At 47.1% G+C, this 14,331-nt stretch overlaps 1 protein-coding gene across 5 annotated transcripts in view; it reads right to left on the bottom strand.

Annotated features, from left to right (window-relative positions):
* The window catches only part of CELF1 (CUGBP Elav-like family member 1), a 69,998-nt gene extending 57,273 nt beyond the window's left edge, over positions 1-12,725 (bottom strand). For 2 of the 5 annotated variants that reach the window (XM_038765112.1, XM_038765108.1), the window contains exon 1: positions 12,668-12,725. The gene's annotated coding sequence lies outside the window, so the exon portion shown is untranslated. Of the gene's footprint in view, positions 1-12,626 lie in introns of all 5 variants that reach the window. The other 3 variants (XM_038765113.1, XM_038765111.1, XM_038765109.1) reach the window with 2 other exon arrangements.
* Positions 12,726-14,331: the final 1,606 nt, after the last annotated feature.

Here is a 14,331-nt window from a genome sequence, read left to right on the forward strand (position 1 = left end):
ACTGAAATCCCATTTTACAGATGAGGAAACTGAGGCACAGAAGTGAATTGACTTTGCCCAAGGTCACACAGCAAGCGAGTGGCAGAGCTGGGATGAGAACCCAGGTCCTCCAACTCCAAGGCCCAGGCTCCTTCCACTAGGTCTTGCGGATGCTCTTAAAAGGAGGAGTTATTTTCTTGGCAAAGTCTGAGTTCCTATACCCCCAGTGCTTAGAACAGTGCTTGGCACATAGTAAGTGCTTAAATACCATCATTATTATTTTTATTATTACTGATGGACGCTGCCTATACAGCTGTGCATTCCAACCAGAGAGATGCCTGCTGTCACAAGAACAATCCCCAACAGTTTTCTTTCCAAAATGCCCAGAAAAAACATGCTTTATGGAAGAACGGAGTGAATTCTGCCCAAATAATATGGATCGTAATCCCTTTAGACTGCAAACTCCAGAAGGGCAGGGAGGGTATCTACCAACTCTATTGTCTTGTACTCTCCCAAGCACTTAGCACAGTGCTCTGCTCACAGGAAGCGTCCAAAAAATGCCACTGATTATAAACAATAGTTCCCTCAAGCTCTCTTTCTGTAACAGCAATACGCCTTTGTTACCGGGAGGCCCACAGGCCTAACAGGAACAATTACTACCGAATGATTAAGAACTCGTGAGAAGCTAGTTTTGATGTCTCGCAGAGGAAAAGAAGAATGAATTCCTGGAATAAGAGTCCTTAAAAGACAAAGCTATTTTACTAGGAGCTGGGGAGCAAAGACGTAGACATTAACAACAGTCAAGGCATCATCACAAAATAGATCATAGAGGGAAAGGTGATTTTTCAAATGCTCGTGCAAAAATGGAGTTAAAACACGGCCCAACCCATGAAATTTAGGAGCTGGCTCACTTCAGTTTCCACACTGGCGAAACAAAAAGAGAAACAGTAATTTACCTCATGGAGATTAGTCAATCTACTACCTAAAGCAGAAGAGAAGTAAAGGCTCATTCTTCTTTGATGACAACCAGAATCTAAAAATCTTATATTGTATCCAGAATCAATCAATCAATCGTATTTATTGAGCGCTTACTGTGTGCAGAGCACTGTACTAAGCGCTTGGGAAGTACAAGTTGGCAACATATAGCGACAGTCCTTACCCAACAGTGGGCTCACAGTCTAAAAGGGGGAGACAGAGAACAAAACCAAACATACTAACAAAATAAAATAAATAGAATAGATATGTACAAGTAAAATAGAGTAATAAATATGTACAAACATATATACAGGTGCTGTGGGGAAGGGAAGGAGGTAAGATGGGGGCATTAAGCTAACTCAGTGCAGGTGTGTTTTACTCAGCTACATCTTCACCTTGCACAAACAGTACGGAATTAGCAGTGAAAGTAAACACTATCTTGGATAAGTAGAGGAGGGAAGGAAGAATACCAAGAGATTAAAGTTCTGTAGATTTAAAAACCCAGCTCACCCAGTTTTGTATGCTTCTATTCTGAAAGCTACCAGCACTATTACTAAATATCACCAGATAAGCAGCGTCACATGGTGGAAAGAGCCCGGGCTTGGGAGTCAGAGGTCGCGGGTTCAAATCCCAGCTCCGCCACTTGTCAGCTGTGTGACTATGGGCAAGTCACTCGACTTCTCTGTGCTTCAGTTACCTCATCTGTAAAATGGGGATTAAGACTGTGAGCCCCACGTGGGACAACCTGATCACCTTGCCGGCGCTTAGAACAGTGCTTTGCACATAGTAAGCGTTTAATAAATGCCATTACTATTATTATTATGGTATATGGTAAAGAAATACCATAATAATAACAATTACTATAATTGTTATTACTCCTAGAGCTCATTTTTACTCCCCCACAAAAAGAAATTGGAAGTATAAAGAAAGACACAGTGCTGTAGAAGTGGCCCAGTTTCCAATTTTGCCTTTTTTTTTTTGCCTAAGAACATTCTTTTTTAAAAAGTAAAAAAAAAAATTCAGTACCAGAACATCCTATAAAATATATCTTTGGGGCTGAGTCTTCTCAATCATTATCGCCTCTGGGTGATGGGCATTGAAGTAGTTTTCTGTTGCGATCCATACTTTTTGAGATGTGATCATTGTTTTTTAAATGGCAACCAGCTCTGCAAATGCTGAGCAGAGAAGCAGCATGGCCTAGGGGGAAGAACAGGGGCCTGGGAGTTGGAAGGACCTGGATTCTAATCTGCCACTGATACTAACTCTGCGCCTCAGATAGCTCATCTGTAAAATGGGGATTAAGACTGTCAGCCCCTTGTGGGGCATGGACTGTGTCCAACCTTATTAGCCTGTGTCTACCTCAATGCTTAGTACAGTGCCTGACACACAGGAAGCACTTAAATACCTTTTTTTCTTAAGAAAGGCCAAAGGCAGACTGTCATGGGAGAAACCACCAGCAAGTACCCTAAGAGAGCCCAAAACGCATGCAGATCCTTCTATCAGTGGTAATTACTGAGTGCTTACTATGTGCAGAGCACTGTACTAAGAATCTGGGAGAGTACATACCACACACACACAAGGAAATATGAAGGGCTGTTTTAAAGAAGGAATTAGGGGAAACACCTTTGGAGAAAAGGATGAAGAAAGCTCTAAATATGGAACTCTAGACTGTAAACTCACTGTGGGCAAGGAAAGTGTCTACCAACTCTGCTATACTGTACTATCCCAAGCGCTAAGTACAGGGCTCTGTACATGCGTGCTTAATAAATACCATTCCCCCCCCATCTTACCTCCTTCCCTTCCCCACAGCACCTGTATATATGTTTGTACATATTTATTACTCTATTTATTTTACTTGTACATATCTACTCTATTTTATTTTGTTAGTATGTTTGGTTTTGTTCTCTGTCTCCCCCTTTTAGACTGTGAGCCCAATGTTGGGTAGGGACTGTCTCTATATGTTGCCAACTTGTACTTCCCTAGCGCTTAGTACACTGCTCTGCACATAGAAAGCGCTCAATAAATGCGAATGATGATGATGATGAAATACCACCGGTGAGGATAACACACTGATCAGAATGCAAACATTTCTAAAATGTTATGGATGCTAGACGGTCCATCCATAATCCTGATGGTGGATACCAAGAGGGTAAACATCAAACGGTTCTTCCAGCTTCCTCTTATTAGCACACTGAGCTGGGTGGCCCCTTGGACTGACGCTGCAGTGAGGGTATTTATGGTACTTTAAGAAGTATGCAAGCAATTCTTGCAAGAGGAATGGACAGGACTCAAAGGGGACGATGCATTCTACACCCCTAAACTGGACCACCAGAAAGACAGAGATTGTCTGCCAAAGATTGAAGCACAGAAAAACTCCCTGCCTAACCCCACTCTCGCTGCCAAAGATTAAAAAAAAAACAACATACTGAAGGGAAATCTACCATTTTTTAGACACTCAACGGGGTGTGTCTATTTGCAAAAATATAAATAATTGGACCAACTCTTCCAGAAGGAAATTCCAGTCATTTGTAGCTGTTGGAAGTCCTTATGAAGTCAAAGTTGTCCAAGTCCTTATGAAGTCAAAGTTGTCCAAGGCAAATTATATAGCAAAAAAAAAAAAAAACAGCAGCTTAATAATACACCTTAAAGGCTTCCTCGTTAGCAAAATTTTTAATATGGTTCACAACTTTGAAATGTTACCTTGCATTTAGATTGTGAATCCCCTGACAGACCGAAACCATTCTAATTCCCAACTGTATTCTTTAGAGAAGCAGCGTGGCTCAGTGGAAAGAGCGCGGGCTTTGGAGTCAGAGGTCATGGGTTCACATCCCGGCTCCACCAATTGTCAGCTGTGTGACTTTGGGCCAGTCACTTAACTTCTCTGGGCCTCAGTTCCCTCATCTGTAAAATGGGGATTAAGACTGTGAGCCCCCCGTGGGACAACCTGATCACCTTGTAACCTCCCCAGCGCTTAGAACAGTGCTTTGCACATAGTAAGTGCTTAATAAATGCCATTATTATTATTATTATTTCCCAGCCCTAACTACAGTGTTCTGCATACAATAAGTGCAGAATAAATACGATTACTACCTGTAAGTAGACCACCTTTTCTCTAAGCTGCAGAAATTTACAAATGTGAGTATTCATTTTTAGAGCAGGGTGCAGGCTTCTCATTTTGGAGGAAGAAGCCGAAGTAGAAAAAGGTATCACCAATCTTATATACTGAAATCACTTTCCGGTAGTGTTGCCTAAAGGAAAGAGCACGGACTTGAGAGTAAGGAGATCAAGGTTCTATCTAGTCCCAGCTCTGCCGATGGCCTGTTATGAGACCATGGACAATTTACTTTAACCTTTTTGTTCCTCTATTTCCCTTCCCTACCTAAGTCCTCCTTTCCTCTTCTCCCACTCCCTTCCGTGTCGCCCTGACCTGCTCCCTTTATTCATCCCCCTCCTCAGCCCCGCAACACTAATGTACATATCTGTAATTTATTTACTTATATTAACGTCTGAGTCTCCCTCTAGACTATAAGCTCACTGTGGACAGGGATTATGTCTGTTTGTTATATTGTACTCTCCCAAGTGCTTCGTACAGTGCTGTGCACACAGCGCTCACTAAATACGACTGATCGACTCATCTGGGAAATAAGTACCCACTCTCTTGAACTTTGAATTATGGAATTTGGTAAGCACTTAGTCCGTGCCAAGAACTGTGATACATACTGGGGTAGATACAGGATACTCAGATCAGATACAACTTCTGTTCCCTACAGGACTAGATTTTTGAGCACGTTGCTGGGCAGGGACCGTGTCTGATCTGATTATCTTGATGTCACCCCGGCGTTTAGTACAGAATAAGTTCTAAGTACCATGATTATTTCAAAACCCTGCATAAAGTAGAAACAGGATCCTGGTTATCTCCCATTTTCCATTTCTGTGGGGACAGGACGAATCCTACTTGTAATGCACTACCACAATTCATTCCCACGTCTTCCTCCTCTCTGTAAATTTCTTTGGTGCCTGTAGGCACTGCAAGACTATAAACTCCTTGAGGATGGGGAGGCTGTTTACTGATTCTAGTGGACTCTCCCAAATGATTAATTACAACACGGCACACATTAGGTGCTCAGTACGTACTAATGACTGATAAACTGACAGGGAGAAGGCCCACCTCCTGGTAGCAAGACCATTTGATCAATCTCTGTCTTCCCTCAGTTGAAGTTGAGACAGTGCAGATATACCTCCTGGGCATTATCCAAGCGTCTCACATGAACACGAGGCAGGAAATAAAATTGTGGAGCATCCTCACTGATGAACCTTGCATATAAGAAGCGGCCATATTCATTAAGCAATAAAAGACAGGAAAATGCATCATCATTAAAAGACCACCAGAAGCACCTTTGGTAGGTTCAGCAGTTACCGATCTCACCAAAACATTTCAGCTCACTGGACACTTTTAAGTTTTATTTTTCAAGTTAGCCCTCCATTTTCCATGGGTTAATCCTACCGAGCTCAATTCTCCACATCTGCAGAGATATCCACTACGTCAAATGGCAAATTTCCACTATGTTCTTGTTTATTACACTTTTGCCCCACACAATCCTCACATACCCAACATTAGCAGGTTATCAAGGTACTTTGCTTCTCTACTTTCTCCCTCCCTTTGGCTACTTCGCTGCTCATTAATGGCTTATCAGTGTTTCACAGCATACACTCAAATACTGTTGACCATGATAATACAAGAGGCCCAGTGAAGAAAATAAAAGGAGGTGCATGGCAGTCGATTTGGTATTTGTTAAAAGTGCTGAGAGAAAGTTTGCGGGGGAGAAGAATGGAATTATTGGCAAAAATTAGGTTTGTGGATTATCAGTCGACTTCAATTTTCCATGTTATCCCTTGTTTCCCATTATCACAAATGATCAATAGTGAGCAGAATATTTTCATTCGTTTTAATGGAAGAAAAGGGTCCTGTTTAAAGACTGCTCACACAAGTTTAGTTTCCAAATATCCACTCTTAGAAGTGACATATGTGTTCTAATGAAAAAAAGCTCCAAACACCACAAAACCATACACTTACATACTAGGGTAATGCTTTTCCTTCTGGCTTTTTTGGGGGGTGGAATGGGACAGCTCAACTTGGAGGTCAGGAAGCAAAAGAAGAAAGGAGACTAGGATGCCAACATATAAGAATCAATTGTAAATATTTAAATGGATATGTCTCTCACTAACGAAAACACTTCATTTAGGACGTTAACTTGATGGCACAATTAAAGTTTTCGAAGCCTTCAGGTTGCTACAAACCCCAGATGCTTTAATTTGCTCTTCTGACTTGGTGTTAGAAAGGGCTTATCTACAGGGTATGGTGCTCTGTGGAAAAACCAAAACGATTCACTTCCCAGCCGAAAACAGGCATCCTCCCACTGAAGTCAGGGAGAGCACCGGAAACTGTATTTCTGCAGTTAAAACCCAACCACAAAAGAATCCAGATGTTTTGGAATAAAACCTCTTGTGTAGATTATGCCTCAAAAATACATAGCAAACAGCTACACTTCAAGACTTATTCCAAACAGAGTTGACTCAAATCCCACTTTAGGTTCAATTCTGTGTTTCGCTGTACTTCACGTTCGCTCTGGTCGTGTACACACCGAGAAGTTTAAATGTCGGAAAAATGCCATTACAGAAATGGCTGGACGTGGAGTCTGCTAACTCATCACTTCTGGGAATGGCAATTAAACAAGCAACAAAGTAAAAATATCACAACTTCTTCAATTTTTCGGCCTGGAGTTGAACTGGGAGTTGGATTACGTTTTCCTGCCCTAGTATCCTGCTCTTTAAAACTCCCAATGTCCCCATGCTCACCTCTTTCTTCCGACAAGAGGCCTGGGGTTGTGAAATAGCAAGGACAGCTATGGAAGGGGCGTGGATCAAGGCCTCCCCAATCAGCCCCCAGCTCCTCTTTAAGCAAGCGCTCACCGTTTTTCATTCTCGTGCTTGGCTTTTTTTTCCCCTTTTTTTTAACATTTCTGAAACCACATGAAAGCATTTTAAAGAGCAAATGTCCTGGGCTATCTGCTGAGCTGTCTGAAATAGCAAATATCGAAATCCATTTGAGAGGAGAATGCAAGCTCGCCCCATCTGCACTACCAGTGTTGACTGCATTAATATCTTGGTAATGGTGCCTTCAGAGAGAACACTCAGGGCTAAAATTCTTTGGTAGTAAATATAACCCGACAGAAAAACCAGCTGCAAGTTGCAAGAGAATGAGTGGCCGAGGAAAAAGGGACTGTAACTATGCTCTCTAGTATAACTGAAACTCTGGGAGCAGGGAACAAAGTTCCCGAGCTCAAAATCCTTAATACTGGAATTAGAAGGGATGGGCCGAAACCATTTCCAGATCGCTAACGGCCTGGAAAAAAGGTTAGAATAATTAAAGCCTCTTGTGTCATCCTTTCCTATCAGCACTACCTCAATCTTGATTAAAGCTTAAATTCAGGGATCTAAACAGTGAGGCACAAGAAAACACAACGCTGATTAAAGCAGCGATCCATTAACGACACTGCAGCCCAACTGCTTCAGCAGTCAGCATCACACATCTCACAGCATCACTAAGCGCTCAGTACAGTGCTCTGCACGCAGTAAGCGCTCAATAAACACGACTGAATGAATTTGGAAACCAGGGCTACCTATCTAAAGAATTCTGCAGGGGAAAACCTCCATCGCCATCAGGTCTTTTCTTGGCATCCACAGGACACGTGGAACCGTATTAGCCGCCGCACCTACGAAAATTACAAGGAACTGTAATCTCATCCCCCAGAGTCAAGGGCGGAGGACAAATCTTCAAAAGAAAGGAGCGACTATGCCATTTGTTTTCCATACACCCTTACCGTTACAAGGAGAGGAAATATTACGCAAGCTGAGCTTTTTGGAGCAAATTTTTATATTAGGTAGCAACACGCTAACAGCCAAAGGAGAAAGAAGAGCAAGAATGCACATGCAATTTTTAAGACGGATCCACCTCGAGATTCCACCACCTTTTCCCGCTTAGAACAGTGCTTTGCAGATAGTAAGCGCTTAACGAATGCCATCATTATTATTATTTTCCCACCCAGGGCCCGAGCCCAGCCCAGAGAGGGCCCTAAAATTTCCCTCCCACCCTGCTCATTACGGGCAGGGATCTGTCTCTGCTAATTTAATAATAATAATAAAAATAATGTTGGCATTTGTTAAGCGTTTACTATGTGCAAAGCACTGTTCTAAGCGCTGGGGGGGGATACAAAGTGATAAGTTTGTCCCACATGGGGTTCACAGACCTAATCCCCATTTTACAGATGAGGTAACTGAGGCTCAGAGAAGCTAAGTGACTTGCTTGTTCTCTGTCTCCCCCTTTTAGACTGTGAGCCCAGTGTTGGGTAGGGACTGTCTCTATATGTTGCCCAATTCGTACTTCCCAAGCGCTTAGTACAGTGTTCTGCACACAGTAAGCGCTCAATAAATACGATTGATGACTGATGATGTGGCAGAGCCGTTGTACTGTTCCTCCCCCAACTGCTTAGTACAACCTGATAATAATAATGATGGCATTTATTAAGCGCTTACTATGTGCAAAGCACTGTTCTAGGCGCTGGGGAGGTTACAAGGTGATCAGGTTGCCCCACGGGGGGCTCACAGTCCTAATCCCCATTTTACAGATGAGGGAACTGAGGCACAGAGAAGTTAAGTGACTTGACCAAAGTCACACAGCTGACAATTGGTGGAGCGGGGATTGAACCCATGACCTCTGACTCCAAAGCCCGTGCTCTTTTCCATTGAGCCACGCTGATCACCTTGAATCCTCCCCAGCGCTTAGAACAGTGCTTTGCACATAGTAAGCGCTTAACGAACGCCATCGTTATTATTATTATTATAATGCTCTGCCCACAGTAAGCGCTCAATAAATACCCTTGACCGATCGACACTGGGCAAAGGTTAGGAACCAGGTCGATGCAGCGTTTGCTCTAAATCCCCTGGAAGGGTCCTTTTGCAAAATAAACTCCTTTTTCCACATACCTCACTGGGGCACTGAATTCCGACTGTACTGGACGGGTGCTTTGGGAGGAAAAAAGGGAATAATGGGCGGGAGCTTCGGGAGGAAAAAAGGGAATAATGGGGGGGTGGTTGGAGGGTGGGGAGGATGAGGTCGCCCCAAGGCAGGTGGCCCAGGGGTGGAAGGCTTCCCAAGCGCTTAGTCCAGTGTTCTGCACACAGTAAGCGCTCAATAAATACGATGAAATGAATGAATGAATGAAGAGGCTGCAGAGGGACGGGAAGAAGTACTGCAGGCCAAAAGGGGGGGTCCGGCGCTTGGCACATAGTAAGCGCTTAACAAATACCATCAGTCGTATTTACTGAGCGCTTCCTGTGTGCAGAGCACTGGACTAAGCGCTTGGGAAGTACAAATAGGCAACACAGAGAGACGGGCCCTAGCCACAGTCACATCATCATTCATTCAATCGTATTTATTGAGCGCTTCCTGTGTGCAGAACACTGGACTAAGCGCTTGGGACACCTGTCTACATGTTTTGTTTCGTTGTCTGTCTCCCCCTCCTAGACTGTGCGCCCGTTGCTGGGTAGGGACAGTCTCTATACGTTGCCAACTTGTACTGCCCAAGCGCTTAGTACAGTGCTCTGCACACAGTAAGCGCTCAATAAATGCGACTGAATGAATGAATGAGAGTACAAATAGGCAACATATAGAGACGGTCCCTACCCAACAACGGGCTCAACAGTCCATTCATTCAATCATATTTATTGAGCGCTTACTGTGTGCAGAGCACTGTACTAAGCGCTTGGGAAGTACAAGTTGGCAACATATAGAGACGGTCCCTACCCAACAGTGGGCTCACAGTCTAGTCACATCACCATCATCATTCATTCAATCGTATTTATTCAGCGCTTAGAACAGTGCTTTGCACTGTTAATAAATGCCATCATTATTATTTATTATTATTATTGACCGCTTCCTGTGTGCAGAGCACACGACTAAGCGCCTGGGGAAGTACAAATAGGCAACATTCATTCATTCAATCGCATTTATTGAGCGCTTACTGTGTGCGCAGAGCACTGTACTAAGCGCTTGGGAAGTACAAGTTGGCAACACATAGAGGCAGTCCCTACTAAACAACGGGCTCACAGTCCAATCTAGTCACAACCCAAGCGCTTAGTCCAGTGCTCTGCACACAGTAAGCGCTCAATAAAGACTGAATGAATCCTCAAAAGCGCGTAGTCCAGTGCTCTGCACACAGTAAGCGCTCAATACGACTGAATGAATGATCATAAGCGCTTAGTCCAGTGCTCTGCACACAGTAAGCGTTCAATAAAGACGATTGAATGGATGAATCCTCATAAGCACTTAGTCCAGTGCTCTGCACACAGTAAGCGCTCAATAAAGACTGATTGGATGAATCCTCAAAAGCGCTTAGTCCAGTGCTCTGCACACAGTAGGCGCTCAATAAATACAATAGAATGAATCTTCAAAGACGTTTAGTCCAGAGCTCTGCACACAGTAAGCGCTCAATAAGGACGATTGAATGGATGAATCCTCATAAGTGCTTGAGAAGCAGCGTGGCTCAGCGGAAAGAGCCCGGGCTTTGGAGTCAGAGGTCACAGGTTCGAATCCCGCCTCTGCCACGTGTCTGCTCTGTGACCTTGGGCAAGTCACTTAACTTCTATGAGCCTCAGTTACCTCATCTGTAAAATGGGGATTAAGACTGTGGGCCCCACGTGGGACCTGATCACCTTGTATCCTCCCCTGCGCTTAGAACAGCGCTTTGCGCATAATACGCGCTTAACAAATGCCATTATTATTATTATTAGTCCAGTGCTCTGCACACAGTAATCACTCAATAAAGACGACTGAATGGATGAATCCTCATAAGCGCTTAGTCCACTGCTCTGCACACAGTAAGTGCTCAGTAAATGCAATTGAATGAACCTTCATAATCCCTTAGCCCAGTGCTCTGCGCACAGTAAGTGCTCAATAAAGACGACTGAATGGCTGAATCCTCATAAGCACTCACACAGTAAGTGCTCAAAAAAAAAACGACTGAATGGATGAATCCCCATAAGCGCTTAGTCCAGTGCTCTGCACACAGTAAGCGCTCAATACAATAGAATGAATCTTCATAGGCGCTTAGTCCAGTGCTCTGCACACAGCAAGTGCTCAATAAAGATGACTGAATGGATGAATCCTCATAAGCGCTTAGTCCAGTGCTCTGCACACAGTAAGCGCTCAATACAATAGAATGAATCTTCATAGGCGCTTAGTCCAGTGCTCTGCATACAGTAAGCGCTCAATAAAGACGACTGAATGGATGAATCCTCATAAGCGCTTAGTCCAGTGCTCTGCACACAGTAAGCGCTCAATAAAGACGATTGAATGGAAGAATCCTCACAAGCGCTCACACAGTAAGTGCTCAATAAAAACGACTGAATGGATGAATCCTCATAAGCGCTCACACAGTAAGCGCTCAATAAAAACGATTGAATGGATGAATCCTCATAAGCGCTTAGCCCAGTGCTCTGCACACGGTAAGCGCTCAATAAAGGCGACTGAATGGATGAATCCTCATAAGCGCTCACACAGTAAGCGCTCAATAAAGACGACTGAACGGATGAATCCTCATAAGCGCTTAGCCCAGTGCTCTGCACACGGTAAGCGCTCAATAAAGGCGACTGAATGGATGAATCCTCATAAGCGCTCACACAGTAAGCGCTCAATAAAGACGACTGAACGGATGAATCCTCATAAGCGCTTAGCCCAGTGCTCTGCACACAGTAAGCGCTCAATAAAGGCGACTGAATGGATGAATCCTCATAAGCGCTCACACAGTAAGCACTCAATAAAGACGATTGAACGGATGAATCCTCATGCGCGCTTAGCCCAGTGCTCTGCACACGGTAAGCGCTCAATAAAGGCGACTGAATGGATGGATCCTCATAAGCGCTCACACAGTAAGCACTCAATAAAGACGATTGAACGGATGAATCCTCATGCGCGCTTAGCCCAGTGCTCTGCACACAGTAAGCGCTCAATAAAGACGATTGAATGGATGAATCCTCATAAACGCTCACACTGTAATTGCTCAAAAAAGACGACTGAATGGATGAATCCTCATGCGCGCTTAGCCCAGTGCTCTGCACACGGTAAGCGCTCAATAAAGGCGACTGAATGGATGAATCCTCATAAGCGCTCACACTGTAATTGCTCAAAAAAGACGACTGAATGGATGAATCCTCTTAAGCGCTTAGCTCAGTGCTCTGCACACAGAAAGCGCTCAATAAAGGCGACTGAATGGATGAATCCTCATAAGCGCTCACACTGTAAGCGCTCAATAAAGACGATTGAATGGACGAATCCTCATAAGCGCTTAGCCCAGTGCTCCGCACACAGAAAGCGCTCAATAAATACGACTGAATGAATGAATCTTCATCATCGTCCTGGGCAGGGGGGGGCCTCAGAGGGGTCGGTTTCCTTGGAAACGGGGGTGGCGGGCTGGCGGGCGTTTGTCCAGGCCCAGCCGCAGAGGCTGCCGGGAGGGCCGCGGGCAGGCCGGAGCGGCCTCGTCGTCGTCCCCCCCACTCCCGTTAGTCATTCATTCATTCATTCATTCATTCAGCCGGCTTTATTGAGCGCCTACCGTGTGCGGAGCACTGTGCTGAGCGCTTAGTCCGCGCTCACCTTGATAGCCGGTCCGGCTCCTCGCCGCCGCCGTGGAGGCCCTGTCCCCGGGGAGGCCCCGCCGCGGCCCGGCCCGACCCGACCCGCCTTCCCGCACCGCAGCCGGACGGACACCCAAAATGGCGCCACTTCCGCCAACTACCCGCGGGAGGAGGGAGGGAGGGAGGGAAGGGGCGGCGCCAGGACGACGCAGGCGGGAACCAACCAACGCACCGCCTCACGGCCGGCCCTCGCTAGGCCCGACCCCCACCCGCTCCTCCCCTCACCCACACCCGACCCTGCCCTGCCCACACTAGGCCCGACCCACACCAGTCCTGCCCAAACCAATCTCGCCCACACTAGGCCCACTCCACACCCGACCCTGACCACACCAGTTTTGCCCACACTAGGCCCACTCCACACCAGCCCTGCCCATACTAGGCCCGTCCCACACCAGTCCTGCCCACACCAGTCCTGCCCACACCAACCTCGCCCACACTAGGCCCGCCCCACACCCGACTCTGTCCACACCAGCCTGCCCACACCAGGCCCGCCCCACACCAGTCCTGCCCACACCAGCCCTGCCCACACTAGGCCCTCCCCACACCCGACCCTGCCCACACCAGTCCTGCCCACACTAGGCCCGCCCCACACCAGTCCTGCCCACACTAGGCCCGACCCACACCAGTCCTGCCCACAGCAATCTTGCGCACACTAGGCCCGCTCCACACCCGACTCTGCCCACACCAGTCCTGCCCACACTAGGCCCGTTCCACACCGGTCCTGCCCACACCAGTCCTGCCCACACTAGGCCCGTCCGACACCAGTCCTGCCCACACCCGATCCTGCCCACACTAGACCCACCCCACACCCGACCCTGACCACACCAGTCCTGCTCACACTAGGCCCACCCCACACCCAACCCTGCCCACACCAGTCCTGCCCAAACCAATCTTGCCCACACTAGGCCCGCCCCACGCCCGACCCTGCCCACACCAATCTTGCCCACACTAGGCCTGCCCCACAACTGACCCTGCCCACACCAATCTTGCCCACACTAGGCCCATCCCACACCCAACCCTGCCCACACTAGGCCCACCTCACACCAGTCCTGCCCACACCAATCTTGCCCACACCAGGCCCACCCCACACCAGTCCTGCCCACACCAATCTCGCCCACACTAGGCCCGCCCCACACCCGACCCTGTCCACACCAGCCCTGACCACACCAGTCCTGCCCACACTAGGCCCATCCCACACCAGTCCTGCCCACACTAGGCCCACCCCACACCAGTCCTGCCCACACTAGGCCCACCCCACACCAGTCCTGCCCACACTAGGCCCACCCCACACCAGTCCTGCCCACACCAATCTTGCCCACACTAGGCCCACTCCACACCAGTCCTGCCCACACCAGTCTTGCCCACACTAGGCCCGCCCCACACCCAACCCTGCCCACACCAATCTTGCCCACACTAGGCCCGTCCCACACCAACCCTGCCCAAACCAATCTTGCCCACACTAAGGCCTGCCCCACACCCGACCCTGCCCATACAAACCCTGCCCACACTAGGCCCGCCTCACAGCAGTCCTGCCCACTCTAGGCCCACCCCACACCAGTCCTGCCCACACCAGCCCTGCCCACACCAGTCCTGCCCACATTAGGCCCACGCCACACCCGCCCC

The sequence above is a fragment of the Tachyglossus aculeatus genome, chromosome 22, assembly GCF_015852505.1.
Source record: "Tachyglossus aculeatus isolate mTacAcu1 chromosome 22, mTacAcu1.pri, whole genome shotgun sequence".
Classification (NCBI taxonomy): domain Eukaryota; kingdom Metazoa; phylum Chordata; class Mammalia; order Monotremata; family Tachyglossidae; genus Tachyglossus; species Tachyglossus aculeatus.